This window comes from Ambystoma mexicanum, chromosome 6q (assembly GCF_040938575.1).
Source record: "Ambystoma mexicanum isolate Mex_15411 chromosome 6q, UKY_AmexF1_1, whole genome shotgun sequence".
Taxonomy (NCBI): domain Eukaryota; kingdom Metazoa; phylum Chordata; class Amphibia; order Caudata; family Ambystomatidae; genus Ambystoma; species Ambystoma mexicanum.
The window spans coordinates 1234317813-1234339185 of record NC_090937.1 but is presented as its reverse complement, the minus strand read 5'-3'; positions in this window follow the sequence as shown (position 1 = coordinate 1234339185).

Sequence of the window (21373 nt, the reverse complement as noted above, 5' to 3'; positions counted from 1 at the left end):
CTCTGAATGTACATTTTGTAAGGGGAAGTCTAAATGTGTACAGGGCACTTAGCTCCAACAGAAAAGTGTGATCTAGAAATCTTCTTAGGGATTTACTTTTCTTCATAGAGAGCATAAAGGACATCTTGGATTTTAGACTTCTGTTGCTCCATGCATCCAGGTTTGGGGTGATTTTAATACTTAACTGGGAGCCCATATCGACAACCTTTAGATTGCTTGTAGGATCAAGGGTGGTGACAATCTTATGATTGCCAACTTTCTAAAGAAGCTATAGCTCAGGTAACTAACCACCATTTTGACAAGGAAGATCCAGATCCTTCGGAGATTAAGTGTACAGAACACAATTATATGTGGAAGAAGCAATACTATGATAATATGTCAGGGTGATAAGATCTGCCCTTAATGTGGATTAATCTATTTTAAAGCAAAACCTGACTGAGGCCAATCATTTCGAAGCATATCAAAATATGCTCCTCAGGTCAATACAAGATTTGTATTCCTCCCCACGGAACACAGGTGTTTCTATGTCCTTTATACCAGCCAATGCATGGTTTGACCATGATTGTGAGAGTGTCAAAGGTGAGCTAAAGATAGAGATCAAGAATGGCATCCATATTAAACAAATGAGAGCCCAGACTAAAAGTTTCATAGATTTTTAGAAAAGTGCTGATAATCAAGGAATATGGGATTGCTTGATGGCTTTTCCATAGATTATCAAATTATAGGTTGGGCTTTTGTAACTGTAAATACTCAAGGGGGCTATGTGTACTTTTGCCCACTATGTAGTTGGGGTAGAAGCACAGAGCACCCCAGCCTAACCTCTCAGTTGGTAATGTAGGCAAAAAAGCCAGGCTGAGACTCAGCTCAGGTTCTTAGGTCCAGTGAATCCCGAAGCCCCCCACAATGGAATGTCTGCACACTATGTTTGGTGATACATGTCAGGTAGATATACACAAGTAAATAAGTCTCACTTTCTATTAGGAATCTAAACAGGTAATTTAACTTAAGGTGTACAGTTTTATGTGGTACCATAGTTGCAATGCACCAACTTTCCAAAAAGCATGAAAGATATCAGGCAATGGTTAACTCATAAAAAAAGGAAAAGGAATAAGGAAGTTATTGAGTTGCTTTTGGAACCTAAGGTGGTCCTGCTCAAGTTTGAAATAGGCAGGAAGGCTGTTACAGAGGGAGGCACCAGCCGAGGAGAGAGATATATCCCCCACATGCTGCCTGGGGAAGCATCTGACCATCAGAGAGTTGAGATGGATGAGAGAAGGGCTTGAGAAGAAAGGTGCTTTTGAAGAGAGAGTTGGGTGTAGTGTGGAATTGGCCCCAAAAAAGCTTTATAGACATTTCAGGGGGTTTTGTAATTGATCCTTGCAGCTAGCGGGAGCCAACAGAGAGATTTAAGGGCTGGAGAGATCCAATTGCTGGGCTTGAGGCCAAGGACAAGACTTGTGGTCCTGTTCTGGATTCGTTGCAGAGGGCGAAGAGTAGAGGCAGGTAGATTTAGAAAGAAGCTGTTGCAGTTGTCCAGCCTAGAGAGAATCAGGGCTCTGGAGACAGTGAGCTTCTGGGTGAAATTGAGAAGAGGAAGAATTCCTCTGAGGAGGTGCAGCTGGTAGTGGGATTTCTTAGAGACCTTGTGATGTGAGGAGAGACGGAGAGGGTGGAGTCGAAGATGATACCAAGGTTTTTTGCCTCCCAGGAAGGTACAGATAGAGGGCCCAAGGAGGCCAGCCAGAGTGAAAGGGGGAAAGCGGGAGCAGGGGTCCAATGAGAAGGATCTCAGTCTTACTGGCATTAGAGGCACACTATTATTGAGCCTGAAGGAGAGCTGAGTGGCATCCGCATAACACTGAAAGTTAGGAGAGATCATAGAGATGAGATGCGACAGAGGTGTCAAGTAAAGGTTGAAGCCAGGGTGATAGGTCAGAGCCCTGGGGATCACCACATGTGGAGAGAGAGATGGTGGAGAGAAAGGACCTGGGAGGGTTGATCGGAGAGGAAGGAGGTCAACCAGGATAGGTCCTGGTCCGTGATGCCCAGGTTGTCACAGAGACAGTGCATCAGGATGGCATGGTTGACCATGATGAAAGCAGAGGAAAGATCAAGAATGATTAGAAATGAAGTAAGTCAAGATTTGAGAGCAGGTCTTGGCGGGTGTTCAGGAGAGTAGTTTCCATGCTTCTGGCTACTCTATAGTGATGGATGGTCTTGGAGACAGCTAACAGATTTGGTATGTAGAGTAAGCTAGGAGATGGCCAAGTTTTCCAGGAGTTTGTACAGGAAAGGAGTGATAGAGATTTGGGGTAGTTTACCAGAGAGGAAGGATCAGCAGAAGGCTTCTTCAGGAGGGGGTGAACAAGGGAGTGCTTTAGGGGGAGGCAAAAGTTCCAGTTGCAAGATTGTGATTGCAGAAATCTGTCAAGGCTGGAGCGAGGGTGTCAATGTCATCCTTGATGGTTCAGGTGGGATAGGGGTGCACCTGCTTGGATGATACATTCATAGATCAAACTTCTCTAGAAACATTGTCAGGAGTGAACACTGGGAAAGAGGAGAACAGACGAGGAGAGGGAGGGGTGTTTGGAGCAGGGCTGAGAGAGGTAAAGGGAGTGGAAGAGGAGAGAGAGGACAGGATGTCCAGAGTTTTACTGGTGAAGTGAGAAGTGAGTGCTGTGCAGAGGGCCGCAGAGATGCTGGCTTGGATGTAGTCTCTCTTCTTGAAGAAGACAGAGTCTGTATTGCCTTTGGAACATAGGCAGGAAGCTTTCTTTATGATAAAAAGGCAATACTGTGTGAAGATTCCCCCACCAGGGCAACCTGAGAAAAGAAAAGGTAAGGTGTAATTTAAGTTGTATATTTTCAGCCCACTCCACATATGCTCATTAATGGTCTGCTTCTCTTTCTACACATTGTTCTACCCCAGAGTAACAGGAAAGCCACAGGAGAATAGGATCTAAGATGAATCTGGGGTCCCGGGATGAATCCTGTTTATGGGAGATGCTCTTCCTCGTCACAGTACCTTGGGTGCTTTTGCAGGCAAAGTGGTGGAATTTCTTGGCTTTACTCAATGACACCCCTCGAGGATGGACCTCTCTTGGAAGAAGGAGGTGCTGGGATGTCAGTGTTGAGAAGAGTAAGGGAAACAAGCAGTGTTGGACAGGGAGCAATACACAATTTTTGGTGGTCTCTTATGCTGGGCTGGCTGTGGATGTCCCACAGAGGTGAAACTTTCTGTGGACCTTGACAAGGCCTGCCTGATGAAGATAAAACTGTTTTGGTCTTGGACGACTTTTGGTGGTGACGGATGCAGTGGCAGAATTAGGTGTCAGTTTCAGGATGTCATGGTTTGCCAACATTTAGTTTTTCGATGCTGCAGCACCAGTATGGACCTCAGCATAGCTTTTGGCAATCTAGACATGGTCACTGATCTTTACTGCAGACCCTCAGTAAGTCTGGACCCTTGGATGTCTTCTTCGGATTTTGGTGTTGAAAAATCCACCGGCAGTGACTCTGGACCTTCTCTGGTGTGGACAAGTGGGCAGATGTTATGGCAGGGATGCCCCTTAAAGGATTGTTCCAGGTCCTCTCGGGTTCCTTCCTTGTATCAGCGCAACAACTTTTGGATTGAATCAAGAGATGCAGTCACAGATTTCTACCTCCAGCTCGATTCCAGGATGCAAGCTTAAGATGACTTCAGCTTCTGCTTAAGGTTTTTCTTTTTCTTTCATCTTCTTACAAGGAGGTGAGTGTGAGGCTCCCTGTTATACAAAACACCCCCTCATTCACTCAGGCTAAGCCAAGCTCAGCCAGCCGATCACACAGAAGTGGATTCATGCAGGCAGGCAGCACCAAATCAGACTCTCAGGCATTCATGCTATACACTAGAAGCAAGCCCCCCACAACACAGGAAGTTGATTTGGGGCTATTCCCCAGTGTTTTAGTGCACTATACTTCATGCATTTCAGTTTCAGTCAGGGCTGGCTCATGCATTGTGTCACACAACACAAACCAGACACCCACAACACAGAATGGAAATGTACTACTCACTCCACTCATGCAGGCTCCACACCAAGGATGTACCCACAAAAAGCTGTCACTGGGAGATCTCTAGCCAGTCTGGCAGGAGGCGACGTTCGAGCCATATATGTTCCTTCCACCTGACAGCCATTCAGGGGAAGGGAACAGAGCAAGGGCTTCTCAGGACTTTGAGAAACAAGGGGGTAAGGCAAAGGAAACCAAGAGGACATCAGTGTCCATCTTACCTTTGTGTGGGAATCCATTGATGCCTAAGGCACGGTCTGGATATCCTAAAAATGAAGGCTGCCCAGAGTCACTGACAAGTCAGCATGTATATGTCACCAGCCCATACCCTGCTCTGTGGGCAGCACACATGTGCCCAAAACAAATACACTAGGGGTACCGGGTTGTACCCCTACCCATGGGTGCCCTAAGATTTTCCCATGGGCCCTTGTCCACCAAGAACAAAAGGAAGCACTGCAATGCCAAGGGTTCAAACTAGACTCCCCATGGTAGAGAATAAGTAGAGCACACATTTTAAGAAGATATCAGACAAGGGCAAGGAAGACCTGTGCCTTCAATGCATTTCCAGCATCACAATAACCAAGGACACTGTGGAACTGACTCAATGTATTGCAAGTCTTTACACCACAGGGTCTTTACACGACTCTGTTGTACCAGACAAATCACCAGCTCAGCTTCTCTTGTTGTTTTTGGGTTTGTTTAATTGCATCAGAGCTGGAGAAAGTAATGGTTTATGCAAAGAAAGTCATTTTGGCTATTCAAGCCTCTAAAAATGGCAAACCCTTGGCCCATAGATGAGCACCCCCAATTTGAATAAAAGTAATCATTGTTATAGAGACCTTTAGTAACTAGAGTTTGTAACCATGTTGCTAGCATTATGGTAGTTCCACCCTGCTTACGAGTTATTGGGATAACGCACATTTGGTATTCTGGTGATATAGTCAAATATCCATTATTAACTCTGTCTGAAGCAACATTATTTGTAAAAGTGATATATTTTAGACTGTATGATTGGGTGATGGAAAATTGCAATGTCCTCTTATCTCCTGAAAGATCAAATTTCACAAGGAAAGAGCAAACAATGTTTGACTTTTTTGTTTTTGGCTTTTGTTGACATATGGAGAGCTTTTGAATTATTCTCTAGGCAACACATTGTGACAACTGTGTCTCTGCTTTGGTGTACCGATCAGGCTTCAAGAGTTTATTATGGCCTTGTATACAGATGTTAACAATAATAATAATAATAATAATAATAATAATAATAATAATAATAATAATAATAATAATAAGTATTATTATTATTATTATTATTATTATTATTATTATTATTATTATTATTATTATTATTATTATCGATGTGTTCGCTTTGGCCAATGTTTTCAATGGACAAAATCTTTTAAGGCATCATGCAGGGCATGCCAGGGTTGCAGGCTCAAGCCACTTCTTTTTATTCTTCATTTAAATGATATACACATGATGATGCAGCTTGAAATTCTAAAAACCCAAACATCAAGGAAAGCCCACTAACTATTTTATAATTCACATACAATGGAGAAAAAACTGAAAGGCTCTTGTAAATATGCTGTTCATATTTAATGATTTAAATGTCAAGATCAGAAGGTGGTACTGCAAAAAATGAAAAATAAATGTGATGATATTTGGACGGGGAAGAAGCTAAATCTCACCTTCCTATTGGAAGAGGAACTCCATGAATCAGAAAAATCCTTTGACAACCTGGTGGTTGTTTTTCTTTTTTTCTTTTTTTTTTTTAATAAAACTACAGCTGTTGCCTTAGCCCTATATAAAAGCCTTGGGTGTGCACCTGCACCCGCATTTGAAGACAAGAGGCAAGCTTATCATTGTGCGCAGATGGCACCATATGCGATGTAAATACAGGTGAGAAAGTACATTAACATTCCTGCATTTTAAAGACAAGTTACAATAGTGCTAAAACACACAAAGGGAGAAAAGATGAAAGATACTGATGAATTTGTGTGCCTAATAGATGAAGCAGCAAGGGCTAGAATGTGAATATACACCAATTATAGACATTGGGGATGGACCCATTAAAATCCTGATGGATAATAAAGTATGCCAGGATATTCATTTAGAGGAGAATTCAGTGCTGGGAATGGCAATACAAAAATCTCATTATGCTTCAGATTTCAGTAATGCAGTGATTGGGAATATCCCTGAAAGATATTTGAATGCACAGGGTGAATTTCCACAGTCTTTGGATTCTCACCCTAAAGGAATATTCAGAATTCAGTCTGTGTAGCCTTATGGATGAAGTGAAATGGTGTGATGTCAACAAGATAATTGCATCCTATTTGATTCCAACGAAAATAAAACAGAAAAGCAGCATATTGAAATGGAGGTCAATAGTCTAAAATATTTAAATCTGTGAACTCTACAGAGAGATACAGCCACACGGTTAGAGGAGAGTACAGAGGATCCTCAGTTAGATGATCTCCCAGAATTCTCAAAAATGGTAGAGAGCAGGTTGAGGTTGTAGATGCATGCACAAATGAAGAAGAACATGATCAGTTGAGGAAAATATTTATGGAATTTATAGAGGTTTTTGCAAAAGGCGCGTTTGATTGCAGACTAATCGATCTGCATGTTGCCACATTGCCAGAGGGACATGGTAGGGAACCGGTATTTGTGCATCAATATCAGTTGCCTTTGGCATGTTTGGAATCATTAGCTGAGATAATTAGGAATCTAGAATCCAGAGGAATCATTAGGCCCATTCATAGCACATCAAATACTCCTATATTGAGTGTGTTGAAACCTAATTGCCAATGGTGTTTATGTGCAGACCTATGAGAGTTAAACAAGAAAGTACCTGTTTCCAGGTGGCCACTCCCATTTATTGATCAGGGTCTCCCACAGGTACAGGGGTCAAATGTGTTTACCACATTAGATCTTACAGCTGGATACTGGTGTGTGCCACTGGCTGAAGAGATCCAAAACTTGTTTTCATTTTCTTTTGTCAAATCCCAATATCCATGGTCTCGGACACATTTTGGATGTGTCAATTGTGGGAGTGAATTTGGAATATTTTTGAGGAAGGCACTCCCAGATGCAACAGAGAGGGGGACGATAGTTTATGTAGATGATGTGCTAATTAAGAATGAGAATCTGAAAAGTAATTTCAATGATATTAGACATGTGCTTGGCCAGTTGCATAAGGCGGGAGCCAAGGTATCTTCACTTCAGGGGTTCCCTGAGCCCAGTAGCCCAAGGGCTAGCAAATCTGCATGATTGTGCAGCCAAATCTGCACCCAATGAAGCAGAAATAGAATCCAATTTGAGTGAATTTGAACAATCCCCAGACAAACCATTCAATGAATATCGTATGTAGGGATTTACCAACTGTGTATGCAGATGGTTGTGCATACCATGTGGGAAATAACATAGAAAAAGAGCTTGTTGCAGGAATAGGAAACATCTGGTTTAAATGTGACAACATCCCAAGGGTGAATTTGAGGATTTGGCCTAGACGTAGTCAGTTTGCAGAATTGCCTGCTATCTACAAAGCAGTCAGTACTGCAGTTGAAAACAAACTCAAAGAGATAGTACTAGTGACTGATTCTGATTATGCACAAAACAGTTTTGTGGACTATTTACCTGGCTGGAAGGTAAAAGGTATACACACATATACCTAAAAACATCTGAAACATGGCAAGATGATTCAAGCCTTAGAAACACTTGTCAGAAAACTATTTAATAATACTTTTGAGAAAAATCTGAGGCCATTTAAAGAAGCCAGGTAAGGGCAAGGAGGGGAATGACAAGGCAGATAAATTAGTCTAAATTGGAGCCTTAAATGGAGAATTGTTTATCATTGAACACCTACTTGGTGGAATACAGGTAGATTTGATGACATGCTCCATACCTCCAAAAGTAGTTGAACAGCATGTTGTGCAATGGATCAAAGCGCAAAAAGAAGACCACATTTTATGCATATTGTATAATCACTTGTTAGATGCAGAACACAATCATCTGACTGAAAAAATATTGTAAAGGAAAAGAATTTACAGTATTGCTAAAAAAAACAAAAAGAGAATTAGGTTACACAATGGATTGATGAGTAGAGAATCTATAACATGTCAAATCCAGTGGCTGGTGACCTTGTCATTTCGGGGAATGATGTTACATCATGAACATGATTCGATAACTGCAGGACACACGGCCCCCCAGAAAACTTTGGAAATTTTAAAAGATTATGCCTATTGGCCATACATGTCTCAAGATGTTGAACTATACACCAGAGGGTGTCTAGTATGTGCACAATTTCAACCTGCTTCACCTACGCATAGAGCACCATTAATGAAAAGAGGTTTGACCCTTCCATGGTCTGATTTACAAATCAACTATGTTGGGCCTGTAAAAGATCAGCCAGGGGAAATAAATGTTTGTTAATAGTGGTTTGTTTAGTGTCCAAATGGGTGGAATGCATTCCAGCACCGGATTGTAGTGCACAAACAGCAGCCACATTTGGTAAATCATATTTTTTCAAGATTTGGGTTAGCCAAAGGATAGAGTCAAACCGGGGTCGTCATTTCACTAGTGCATTAATGACCCAAATTTGGCAAATATTGGGTGTTAAAAGGAAACTACTCATATCATACCGGCTGTCTTCTTCAGGTGGTGTGGAAAAGAACAACAGGTCTATTGTTGATATATTATAGGCATTTGTGTCTGAAGCAGGTACTAGGTGGGACCTTTGACTGCCTTTAATATTGATGGCCATCAGATCGACTACCGCTAAATCTACAAATGTCAGCCCTCATGAAGTACTAACAGGAAGAAAAGGGTACTGCTACAGCATTTACTGTACAGGACCCATGAGCAACCACGCGTAAATGCCTCCACAATTCACGAATATGTGGAAGAGTTGAGGAAGCACTTACAACATGCATTTACATTTGTGCAGCATAATATGGAGAAGGCTGCTGATAGTGCAAAAGCATACTATGATAGGAAGACATCTGTAAAGGAAATTGAGGTGGGAGATCAAGTTTACAAATTCAACCTTGGAAAGAGCAAACATAAACATTCTAAGTTTCTTGCAGCATGGCAAGGGCCCTTTAGAATAATAGACCAGGTCTACCCTGTGGTGTACAGGATAGTTAAAAAGGAGGGTGAGATGGCAGTGGAACAGTTTGTCCATGTAAATCAAATCAAGCCTTTCCATCCGAAACACAAGGTGAAAAGGATTGAGTAAGCTGAGGCTAGTTAAAAGAAAATAATGAGTGCAGAGTGAAAATTGAGCTAATCAGAGAATTAAGTAAAAATTCAAATATATGGAAAATACTAAGGGGTCTGGTATGAAGACATATAATGTGGGGAGGTTTGTATTTTTGAAATTAATTTGGTTACATGATATGATATGCATGTTTTTAATTTGTATAATGATACACTTATTTTCAAGTGTTCCAGCAGGACGGATTAATATCCATGTCTGAATGACAATCATAATGATAATCCAATTTTATTTTCAGATATTCCAGCAGAAGAGGGATGACAAAAAAAAATGTGTGGTGCTAGGTACTTAATTATTATTTTTTCTTTTTACTTTAGAAAACTAATTCCTTGCCCCAGCAGCGCCGGACCTTGGAGTGCTCGACCCCTGGAGGATGCCACTGGACTGGAGGCCCCGGGAAAAAAAACAGACATAAGCGGGGTGAAGAAAAAGTCTTCAGGAAGCGGGAAGATAATGACCAGACATGGGTAATAGTCCCTCTTGATACTGTTAGGGCTGAGCATGTTAAGTACTAGGGTCACAAAAGCACAAGCTGTGATAGAGTCCGGGCCAGCATCAGGAATTGCAGATATATTTATATCACAATATATGTATATAAGCCTAAATCCTGATTATTATCATTTGAAGGTTTTTAAATGAAACAGTAATTGCATCGGATCTGGTGAGAGACTGGATGCAGCCGCGGAAGGGGAAAGCTCAGAGAACAACCAGGGAAATTGCCATGCAATTAGAAAAGTCTTTTTTAAGTTAATCTGTTAAAAAGAGAAGGAGGGGAAAGTGGATAGAAGGTCTACTCATGGCCTCTATTGTGATGACCATTATTGGAGCTGTGGTGGGTACAATGATGTCCACAGCCAATGCTTTGTCTGTGGGTACTTTAAGTGCTAAGGCAAAGGAGTTAACTCATGACATTACAACAAACATTAGATGGAATTAGATGGAATTAGAGGAGGACAAAGTGAACAGATCAAATATGTAAACAAAACCATTCTAATTTGAAATGAACAATCCAAAATGATAAAACATAACACTAATGTCATTCTTAAACATGATAAATTACTGTACGATCTTGTAAATGTGATACATTCAATTGAAAGGATGCTGGGGAAATACTTGCAGGAAGTTCAAAGTGCAATCTCCCAGTCATTTCAACGGCATATACCTTTGTACCGTGTGCCATCTGATGTCATCCATCAAATGATAGCACAGATCACACAAAGGGAAGTGGAAATGGTGTAGCCGAAGATTGCCTTTGAGATGGAGAGTGTGATGCCTCTATACATAAACAATAGAAAGAATGAAAATAGGGTTTTTGTTATGCATTACATACATTGCTCTCGAGTTAATCTACTAGACCAAATTGGTGCACAATATAGGGTTTTGGCAGGATGGAAAATATATTAAAATCAAAACTGCAGAGAGGATAGCGTTTCAATCCTGGGAACCAATGTTTATATGATTCCAAATTTGGACACCTGGGTAAAATTCAAAGACCAAAATTATATGCGGCAGATGCTATTTGTGGGTTGAAATCAGATCCCGGGGTATCTGGGGGATGTGAAGTGGTCAATAGTAATCCTAGGATTGAGGAACTGGCTCAAGCTAAATTGATTAAGGATAAATCGCTGGTGTGCACATCCACAAAGAATGATATAGTCACTCATCTTAACTACGGGTCTTTTATCGTGAAACAATTCAAACATAGTGTGCTCTACATATCTGTTCTAAAGGATACAGTAGGGGGATTAACTCTGTTTCATTCTGATGCTGGTCGATGGGAGGGAAAGGTAGAGAACATTGCATTTTTTCAGAAAAAAAAATTGTTTCCCATTGATCCAGATGTAGAATTTGTATTGCTGATAAGAAGGTGCATAAAATTAGGATGAATTTTAAAAAAAACATAATATCACTGTCAACAGCCTGGGTTTGATATAAGGAAATACATTCAATTGGGGAACATGGGTTGAGAGAGGTTTGGTGATCTGGCAGTTTCAATTGTTTTGATTGTGGGATGGCTGATTGTTTTCACCGTTAAGATAAGGATGTTGATTTTGATTCTGATAACAATGGGAAAGGAATGAGGTCCTGCGGCACAGACCTTTTGAAGAGCTTATTTTGTTTTCTACTGCTGTGCTGACACAGGGATCACAACAATAGAAAAAAGAGGGAGATGTAGGGACACTGTGAGATTACATTCAATGAGAGTTAGTAAATAGTGGCAAGGGGATTCATGTAGAAAATAAATACATCAAATAGCTGGTGCACATTACAAATGGAAAGATACACATTCTGGTAATGGCACATTTTAAAATGGTATACTTTAGGGTAAACAGTTCATCTGTCCGGTTTGCATTGTGTACATTCTAACCTGAATTAACCGATTAACACCCCTTCCCATTAATTGGTAACCTGTCTTTAACAAAGCAGTGCAAAGCAGGCTCAAATTACATGTAGAAATTGAAGTGCTTTTCTGCAATGAAATTAAAACAAGCAAAGGCATTTTACTGGCTATGTAATCTCATTCAACATTGCACAAACTGTGAGGAAAATATGCACTGTTGAGGAAGCACCATTGAGTGCAGGAAATGATTGTTGCAAATGTATTTGCAAACCTATTCTTCAAGGGGAAAATACTGAGGCCAGATCAGGCGATGGTGCACATCAGGAAAAGAGGCAGGTTCTAGTGAGATTGACAGTGATAGCACTTAATTTCAGGAGACAGAAGGGGTGTGGGCAGACGAACAGCAGACAAATGAGCAGGAGACTGGCAAGAGTCATACAGTGCAGAGGGGCAAAGCTTTTCCTGGCAGACAGCAGGCTGAGGAGACAGGCTGTAGACGGGGTGAGCAGACGTCCTGGCAGAGGGGTCATGTCTTTCTATCTGGACTGCCTGAATGTGCAGAGGTCGCGTTACTTCTGCATGTTGGCAGGACAACAACGATGGCCTTCCTGTGACAACAGCGCAGGAACCTCGCCAATAGCCAAAGTGAATATAAGTGATAAGTGAGGAGTTCTGAATGAGGACAGGGCCTATAGAAAGTCATGGAAACATATTTTGCATGTAATACTTCATGCTCCAAACAGGCTTTCTTCAATTATCCATGAAAAATAAGTGTTTGGTTGCTGTGAATTTCTGTCTCTCTTTATCTCTTTCAAACTTTGTTCCTGCCAATTCCTCCAGCTGCAAGGTCGTGATAACACAATATGCAGGGATCTGTCGGTGTATTGTAAACATGGTTTTCTATGTTTTATTTTGCATCCCAGTTATTCCATGTAACATGTGTTCTGAATAGATCCAAATAACAACGTACCTAAAACATTTATTGGAGTGGAATGTTCTGCGCACAAATACACTCATTATCTCTGTTCATTTCACCATGGGCGGTATACTCTGAAATTAATTTGTGGTTTTCATAGTAAGTTTAGAGGTGTGATGTATGGGTATCCAATAACTTGCTTGTTGCAAACTGTTCTGTGGTTTGGCTGATAATGCATAGCACACCATCGTAACTAAGTTGCTGAGGAAAGACAGTGGGCCCCATTTCAAGTCCGGGGGTCACTGAGCTGGCAAAACCAGCAGGATGCTGCCAGATTTGGAATGAGTTACTGGCTCTGGAATTGCTGTTATTACTGGGGCATTACAGCCCCGGTAGTCCGATAATTCCGGAGCCGGCATTCTGTTACTCCCCATTCCCATAGGACTCCACGGGAATGGGGGCCGTGGAAACACCGGCACCATGCGGTAATGGTGCCAGTGTTTCACTACTACTAGATCAGACCTGGCGGGTGTACCACCACCGGCCACAGAACTCGTAGTTAGCTGGTCTGGAAACAGTGTCGGTACGGTTTTACCGGCACCGTTAAATCCGGACTGGCTAATTTGTAATGAGGTCCAGTGACTCTGTCAAAATGCAAGTGCAATAAGTCTGGTAATTTTCTTTTGGGAGGACCCGGGATTTTCAGGGGAGAATTATTACTCTCAGGGCAGCATTACCATAATAACACCATACTACTTTATCACCATAAGAGAATACCACGAGATTAGATGCATCCCCCCAGATAAAATCCCTAACAGTTTCCATCCAGATGGCATTAAGGTATATTATGCTAAAGATGTGATGCACACTACATATAGAGTTGCGCAGTGCAGTCTGAACACACAGGAGGAACTTTAATGGGATAGAAAATATATTTGTTAAAAACAAAATCCTGTTGCTTGGAATATTTTTGTTCAAAGTGTAACCAATCCAAATTGACATAGGGATCAAATGCTGTGCATGAAAATCGTGCTTAAAAGGATAAAAGGAAGTATAAAAAACAAAAAAAATATTATTGAGCAGCTATGTCCTTATTCTTATCTTTACAACATACATTAGTTTATAAATACATGAGACATGATGTAAGTGCAAGACATGGTTTTTGAAGCATAGTGAATTTCATCTCAGCATCAGTGGATTTCATCTCAGGCAAATCAAATTCTCAGGGGCTTCCTGATAAATCAAATGATTGAATGGAGGAGTCCAGGTCTAAACCCTTGGTAAGAAGTTATCTGAACATCACTGTGCAGTGCGCACCACATTGAAATTTGGATGTTAATTCCTAATTATGTTCACAGAATGCTAGTCCTCGAGCAGGATAGAGAGGTGATTCCAGAACCCAATATCCATTCCCTGCTTTTTTTGTCCTTGATACAAAACATTAGGACGATACTGTGTCATCATTGATTATAATGTGCATCTGCCTTACTTGTAGAGATTCTTTAACAATGGGCTATCGTTCAAAACATTTTAAATTGGTCCACTTACTGCTTTAAGAATGCGGACGGAATAATTGCACCATACAACATTAACATTTTAACTTATTTGTATGAATACTGTTTCCGTTTTGCGAATTTATTTTGTTAATGGACATGTTGTATTCTATATTTATACTTGTGATTCATTACTTGTCACCTAGGAATTGTTCTTGTGGTTTTTATGGTTATGTTATACAAATAACTTTTCTATTAATAATCGTGTTTGTAGCTCTCATGATATCTCTCTTGATTTTCTCTTGCTCCTACTTAGTATTCTGTCTCATCACAAAAATATTGGACACTTTGTAACATCCACTAAATTCCATGACCCGCCTAGAAACAATTATATATTTGTCTATTTGCTATTAGTTTTCAGTTTTGAGACATCACAAAAAGATTGCATACATTACAGACACTGAATACAATCTCCTGTTTCAATACAATTCTCTAATATTCTCTCAAATGCTAGTATTCTGCCTTGCGCTATCATGAAAAATTGTCGCACTCACATTCTGTTTATGAATGTAATCCGATGCTTCCAAACATTTAAGCATTTCTATTCACTACTCATTTTTTGTTTTGTTGTCACTGTGAATTCAATCTTCTATTATCATGTGTTTTCAGTGTTGTTTGCTGTTTCTTTTTAATCTGATATTTAGAGTATCTTTCCTAACACCTCTTCTTTTTCTAGCTTTCATAATGGGACTGACATTGCTTTTATTTGTTATGTAAGTATTAGATCGATTCCACTGAATTAATTTTGAAAGTAAGTGAATCACAGCATGGAAATAGTTGATAAAGAATTTCTGTGCGAGAAACCAGAGGAGTCATAAGACATGGACATTCAACTGAAGGCTTAAGCAGGTGATATGGAAATGTGCTGGTATGTGGAATATGGAAAATGTTGACTCAGGTTTACCTATGTAAGGGGGCTTTCTGAAACAAAACCAGTCAGTTAATTTTTGTGGTGGAGTCATCCTCATCAACGACAGTCTCGCAGAACATTCTAGAAAAAACAGGACTGTGGAGGCAAGCCACCTCTAAGAGACATGCACAGTGAATTTTTTTTTTGGAGGATCGTCTTCCTGAATGTTGATTCGGTAAGAGGGTCATACTAATTATTTATGTGCTTGCTGTGGGTAATAGCTTGCATGGAGTGTAGAGGAAGAAAGATCCTCTGGTGGCCAGGCTTCTGGAACATCTGGGGGGTCCTGGAGATGCAGTTTGTGAAGCTGTGGGAAGATAAAGAAGATTAGTCAGGGGGCTTATTAGCCATGTGTTTCAACAAAGCCTAAATAAATGCTTCACCATTACACACTGTTGTTCTTCTCGAACTGATGGCCATGGAACGCAATGCCATGGTGACAAACAGACAGCCCTTTGAAGCTGTGGATTGGATGTATTGCTCCCATTGTGATGATTGCTAGCATTGTAAAGTTCCCCAGAGGAAGAGAGGACTGAAGCAGTAAATGGGAGCCGTGTTGTCAGTGCTGCGAATTGCCAGCAGCTGTTCACGAACTCCAGGCACAAAGGAGCAGCAAGCGGCAACCGCTGATGAGTGCCTGCAAGGGCACTGTGAGCGCCAGTGGTTACCAGCCATTCCCAAACTGGGGGAGCACAGAGACCCTTCTCCACAGGTCTTTGATGCTGCACCGCTCTCGCTCCTCAGGAGCCATTGTTTGAATCTGGTCGCCCTCAGATGAGATGTCTTTTAAGCACAAGTGCTGTGGTGACAATCCTGAGGGCAGACTCTGCTTCAGAAGGCCGTCACTGCATGATAAACAGCAGTGGCCATGTTGCAGGATTTAGGGCATGTGGTGCCATTTTGGATTCAGGTGACTATTTTAGTGAACGTTTGTAAGAAATAAACATTGGCCGCCAACTTGAAGTCAGGAATAAGCATTAATGAGCCACTGTAGTGTAACTATAACATAGTTTACTGAATTTTAAGACACTCTGAGAACTGTTAACAATTAAAGGAGTAATATTGTGGACATAAAAAAAAGAAAAGAGACAGAGTTACACAAATAATAATCTCCTTTTGGGGCATTGGCAATATTTGTTTCTGGTTTTCCCCCAAAAAGGTGTAACATGCCACCCCAGTTCCTTCCAAACATCGGGGAACCACCCATCAGGTAAGATGTTTTTAAAGTGGACTTGTTTTGGCCATCCATAGGCCAATAGTTAGTGTTGACGGAAAAATGGCCGCACTTGTGCATTCACTGGGTGTTGAGGGGTGCAGGATTATTAAGATTTTACCTGAAGTAACATGTAGTGCAGGTGATGGCCTATAAGATACCAGGGGAGAGTTACTGAATGTTTATGAGACCATCCTATGAAAATTGGATCTATACTATGAGAAAAGTGCAAGTCCCAACCTAGAACGCTACAACTTTGGGATACAAAAACAAGCAGAGGGAGAGTCCATGGAAGATTTTGTGACAGGCCTTTCAGAACCTGCCAAACAATGCCATTATTGTGAGACGTACAGTGAACACATATGAGAACAATTCATGCGACTTTTGACAGATAATACGATTAAGGAAGACATTTGGAGAAAGGAGGATTCTAGTCTTGAGGGGATCTTACATTTAATTAAAGAAATTGAGCACATGATCAAATGGGTCAAGGAACTAGAGGCCAAAGATTTAAAAAAAAGGAATGCACGGACATTAAACCAGATGTCAAACAAGATAAAAGACTGCGACCTCCAGGAGCAGAAGCAAGCTATTAAAGATTTGCAGAGCCAAACAATGGAAGTGTATAGAGAGGGTTGTCAGTAGGGGTGGTAATGAGGTGTTTCCGATGTGGGTGTTCATTCCACTATGCCAACTCAGGGAACTGTCCATGGATGAATGTGGAATGCAGAATGTGTTTTCAAAGCTGACATTTCATGCGTTTCTGTGGTAATTTTTCCAAACAGGGTGTCAACGACATATCACAGGAGGAGGATGAAACAGGGGGATGTGGACGAGTCGATTTTGATCATGGTGATGTGAGTTTTTCAGTGAGAAAATTAGGAAGCATGATCCAAAAGAAAGGGAAGCCACATGTTGAAGTGGTGGTCAATGGAGTACAATTACCAATGTTGATTGACTCTGGGTCAGACTACACAATTGTGGATTGGAATACATGGGTGTCTTGGTTTGAAGGCAGTAGCAATACACTACGCTAACCCAACATTCTTGCCAATGGCTACGGGGGTTTAAAAAGTGAGTCATATACATGGGATGGTCAACCATGGCTGATGTCTATGTGTGCAATCTTGGTGGATGTCTGCTAGGGTGGTATGGACAGAGTGAGATGGATATTATACTAAATTTCACTGTTCCTGTAATGATTTTGGTCACTGAGAGAATGGTAGAGGAAGGGTGTAGGATGACTTTGAAAAGATATTCGAGGAGAGGTGTGGTTATCTCAAGAAGTACCAACATCTCATTCCATTCAAGCCTGGTGTTGAGCCAGATGTGGATAAGGTTAGAAATACTACCTTTGTCTAAGGGATGAGGTGTTGAAAGAACTACATCATTTGGAGCAGCTAGGGATCATAGAACAGGTGGAGGCACCTTAATTGGTCTTGCCAATAGTGGTGGTGGGGAAGCCCAATAGTGAGGTCAGACTGTGTGACTATTTGAGAAGTCTCAATAAGAATGTCATAGTGGACACGTTCCAATTACACAACATAAGGGAGGTGGTAAGCCTAGTGGGTTAGGCTAAGGTATTTAGCACCCTTGATTTGGCATCGTCCTTCCATCAAATTAACTTGTACCCTCAGTCTAGAAATTATACAACTTGTGTTACTCTCGATGGAACATATTGCTTTTGGAGGGTGTCATTTGGATTGGTCTCTGTGTCTACTTTTTGTTTTCAGGATGATATATTGATGACTGGTGATGATGAAAAGAAACATGATCAGAAGTTGAAGAAGGTTTGAATCATCAGTCTGTACTGATATTGAAGAGAGAAAAAAGTAAACCACGAGGAGTGGCAAATTTGTATTTGGGACACAAGTTGAGTGCACAAGGGGGTTGAGCTAAAACGGGAACTGGTGTCATCTGTCTTAAGTTTAGACAGACTTAAAGACAGACAGGGAGTCATGTCATCCCTAGGTCTAGCCGAGTATTACACCAAATGTTTAAAACATTTTGAAGATATATGCAAGGAGATCAGGAACTTGAGTAAGAAGGGAGTGGAATTTCAGTGGATCGAGGCCTGCCAAAAAGCATTAAATAGGTATTAGCTTGTGCACCGGTACTGAATAGCTTTGATGTTCAATGTAATACGTGGGTTATGACAGATGCTTATGACGCAGCTTTAGGTGGTGTGTTGCTTCAGCTGTAACAGACTGGTGACCTCATAGTAGTGTTTGCATCATGTTGCTTGAGGTGTGCAGATACCCTGTGCTCTGTCAAAGAGAAGGAGGCACTATGTCTTATATGGCCAATATATAAATGATGTATACTTCTGTAGGGGAAGGACAGTTTTCGTATGTATGGATCATAAACCTATTGTAGGTGTATTCACCATGAAGGGGTAAGAAGGTTTTTCAAGATGCATTATGAAGTGGATGCCGTCATTGCAAGTGCATGACTTTACTGTGAAATATGTCCCCAGAAAGGAGAATGTGGTCACTAATATTTTGTCTAGATCATGAAGCGAGGACCAAGCAGCATAGAAGGTGGATGTCTTTAAAACGTGATTAGGAGATTTTGTGCTGGTGGGGTTAACAACCAATGAAGAGTGTGTGCAGCAGTATTATAAACAGTATTATAAAGACTGTGAGGAGCTCGGTTTGGTGGATGGATTTTAGTGCAAAGGAGGGAAGCCGATTCCTCCTATGGGCTTGAGAAAGAGGATTATAGAGTTGGCACATCAGGGACATTTGGGATGACTAAATGCAAAGGAAGGTTATGGGGGGATTAGCGGTGGTCCAGGAACGACATTGAAGTAGAGGAGATGGTAAACAGTGTGTGGAATGTAGTGAGCCAGACAATTTCTCAAGTAACAGTATTCAACCTTTGAGACATTTGGATTTTCCCAGCATGCCATGGAAAATATGTCCTTTGATGTACTGGGACCGGTAACAGGAGAAAGAGGAAGGAGAAAACATGTGCTGTTGTTGATTGACCTTTATTCTAATTGGGTAGAGGTTAAAGTGTTGTATGAAGCATATTCCAGTGTAGCAGTTCATTTCTTGGATTTGTTTTTTTCAGAGAGAGGGTTTTCCACCCAAAAGTCTCATGAGCAATGGGGTCGATTTGACATTGCGATTGGATGAATCATTCCTAAAAGGTGTGGGAATCACAAAGCGTCAATGCACCATCCTAAGATGAATCAGCCAGCAGAATGTTCTAATCATATGATTATGCAAGCTATTTGCATGATCGTCCAGGGACGTAGGAATGGAAGGAGGCAGTGTTGAGGAGGGTATATGCCTACTCACTGGCACCACGGGATGTATGCTTTTTGAGGTTTTCAGGAGAAGAAAGCCACATATGGTGGTCTGTATTCTGTGACTAGGAAGAGCTTGCTTTGTGGAATGGGATGAACAAGACCTTAAGAGAGTGGTTCAAAGGAAAAGTGAGAGTATGACGGAGAGATATGACTTACTCAAACATGTCAAGAGTAAGAATTTTTGTGGGGGGGCTGACAGTGAGGAAAGGTTGACTGGTTGAAACAGGTTGTAGATGATTTTGGGGGCCCTCAGAAAGTGGCCAGTGTATTTTAGGATGCAATGGTTACCGAGGATGGGAAGGTATGGCAGAAAGAAAGAGTGGCGAGGGGAGGAGGACATGGCACTGAACTGGGCTCCATCTTGTTTTGTACTTGCAAGAAACAAGAAAACACTGCTGATTTCATACTGGTGCATGTATGGTTATACATGTGTGATTGTACAATTGGTGTGTGTGTTTATGTTTTTGTGTGTGGGTGTATGTGTAGAGTAAGGGGAAGGAGTGTTTTTTATGTATTGGCTGGGCTGCTAGGTGAGAGTCTGTCTGGCATGGGGAGGAAGAGATAACCTCTGTTGGCCAGGCTCTGGAACACCTATAGGTCCCTGGGGAGGTGGTTGGTGAGGCTGGAGGAACAGAAGGAGGATGCTTCTAGGAGCTTATTACCCATGCGTTTCAATAATGCCTAATACATGCTTCAATATTTATCACTGTTGTTCTTCTCTTGATTGAAATGGTGCCCACACACCACATTAAAACAACGTATAAAGCTGTAGATCTAGCGGGTAGGTCAGTAGGTTGCAGGAATGTTCTGGTAGAGTAAGTTGGTAGCTGTGTTTAATCTCTTGCAAAACAATAATACTGACACTGCCTACATTGACGTATGTCAACTCTGTCTATCTAACATCACAAACAGATGGCAAAGTGCTTTACAGTCATTGAATGTGTGCCTCCAAACACTTCTATGATTTTCAATTTACTAATAATTTTCTATCTCAGTAAGCCTGGAAAGATCTCTTCAACCCCACATATCCCTGTGGGCTCAATAGCCAGATGTTGGTGTATCTACGGAGGATTTGCTGAAGAATTGAGATGCCTGAATCTTCCTCACAAGCACAGAAGAGATCATGAAGCCTGCACGCTTATTGAGACATTGCTTCAGGAAATGAGCCGCCAGCCTCATGTGACACCAGATGTGGCCAATCTCAAATGGATTGGGGTAAAATCTTAGGCAGAAAATGAGTTTGTTGGCCTATTTAATGGATGAACAATGTACTTGTTCTGTGTGGATTTTGTTTGTCTGTCAGGGCTAATCCACACTAGGGCCCTCATTCCGAGGTTGCTGGTAGTCATGGCGCTATTTGCGCCATGACTGCCACCAATAACGGGTCCGGCACCGGTACAGTTCAATGGGGACTTACCGGTGTAGTCTGACTTTTGCGGGACCGGTAAGTCCCCATTGAAAATGCAATTCCCCATTCCAATTTGAGGCCCCATAGGGCTCAATGGGAATGGGGAGGGCGCAAATAACGGGCTTGCGAATGGCAAGCTCGTTATTTGCGCCCTGGTCCCTTAACGTGTCCCGTCCACAACGGCTGATCAGAACAGCCGTTCCTGGTGGGGCCCACTAAGGGACCTTGTAGTAGTGCGGTAAGGGATTACCAGCACCGGTCTCCTTACAGGTGCCCGGTATACCTTACCGCCCACCTCGGAATGACCCCCTAGGAGTGGGGGGAAGAGAGAGAGTTTTGAGAAGGCAGGCAATATTTTGTTTTGCTTTGTGGACTGTGTGTGCTATTTATGATTATA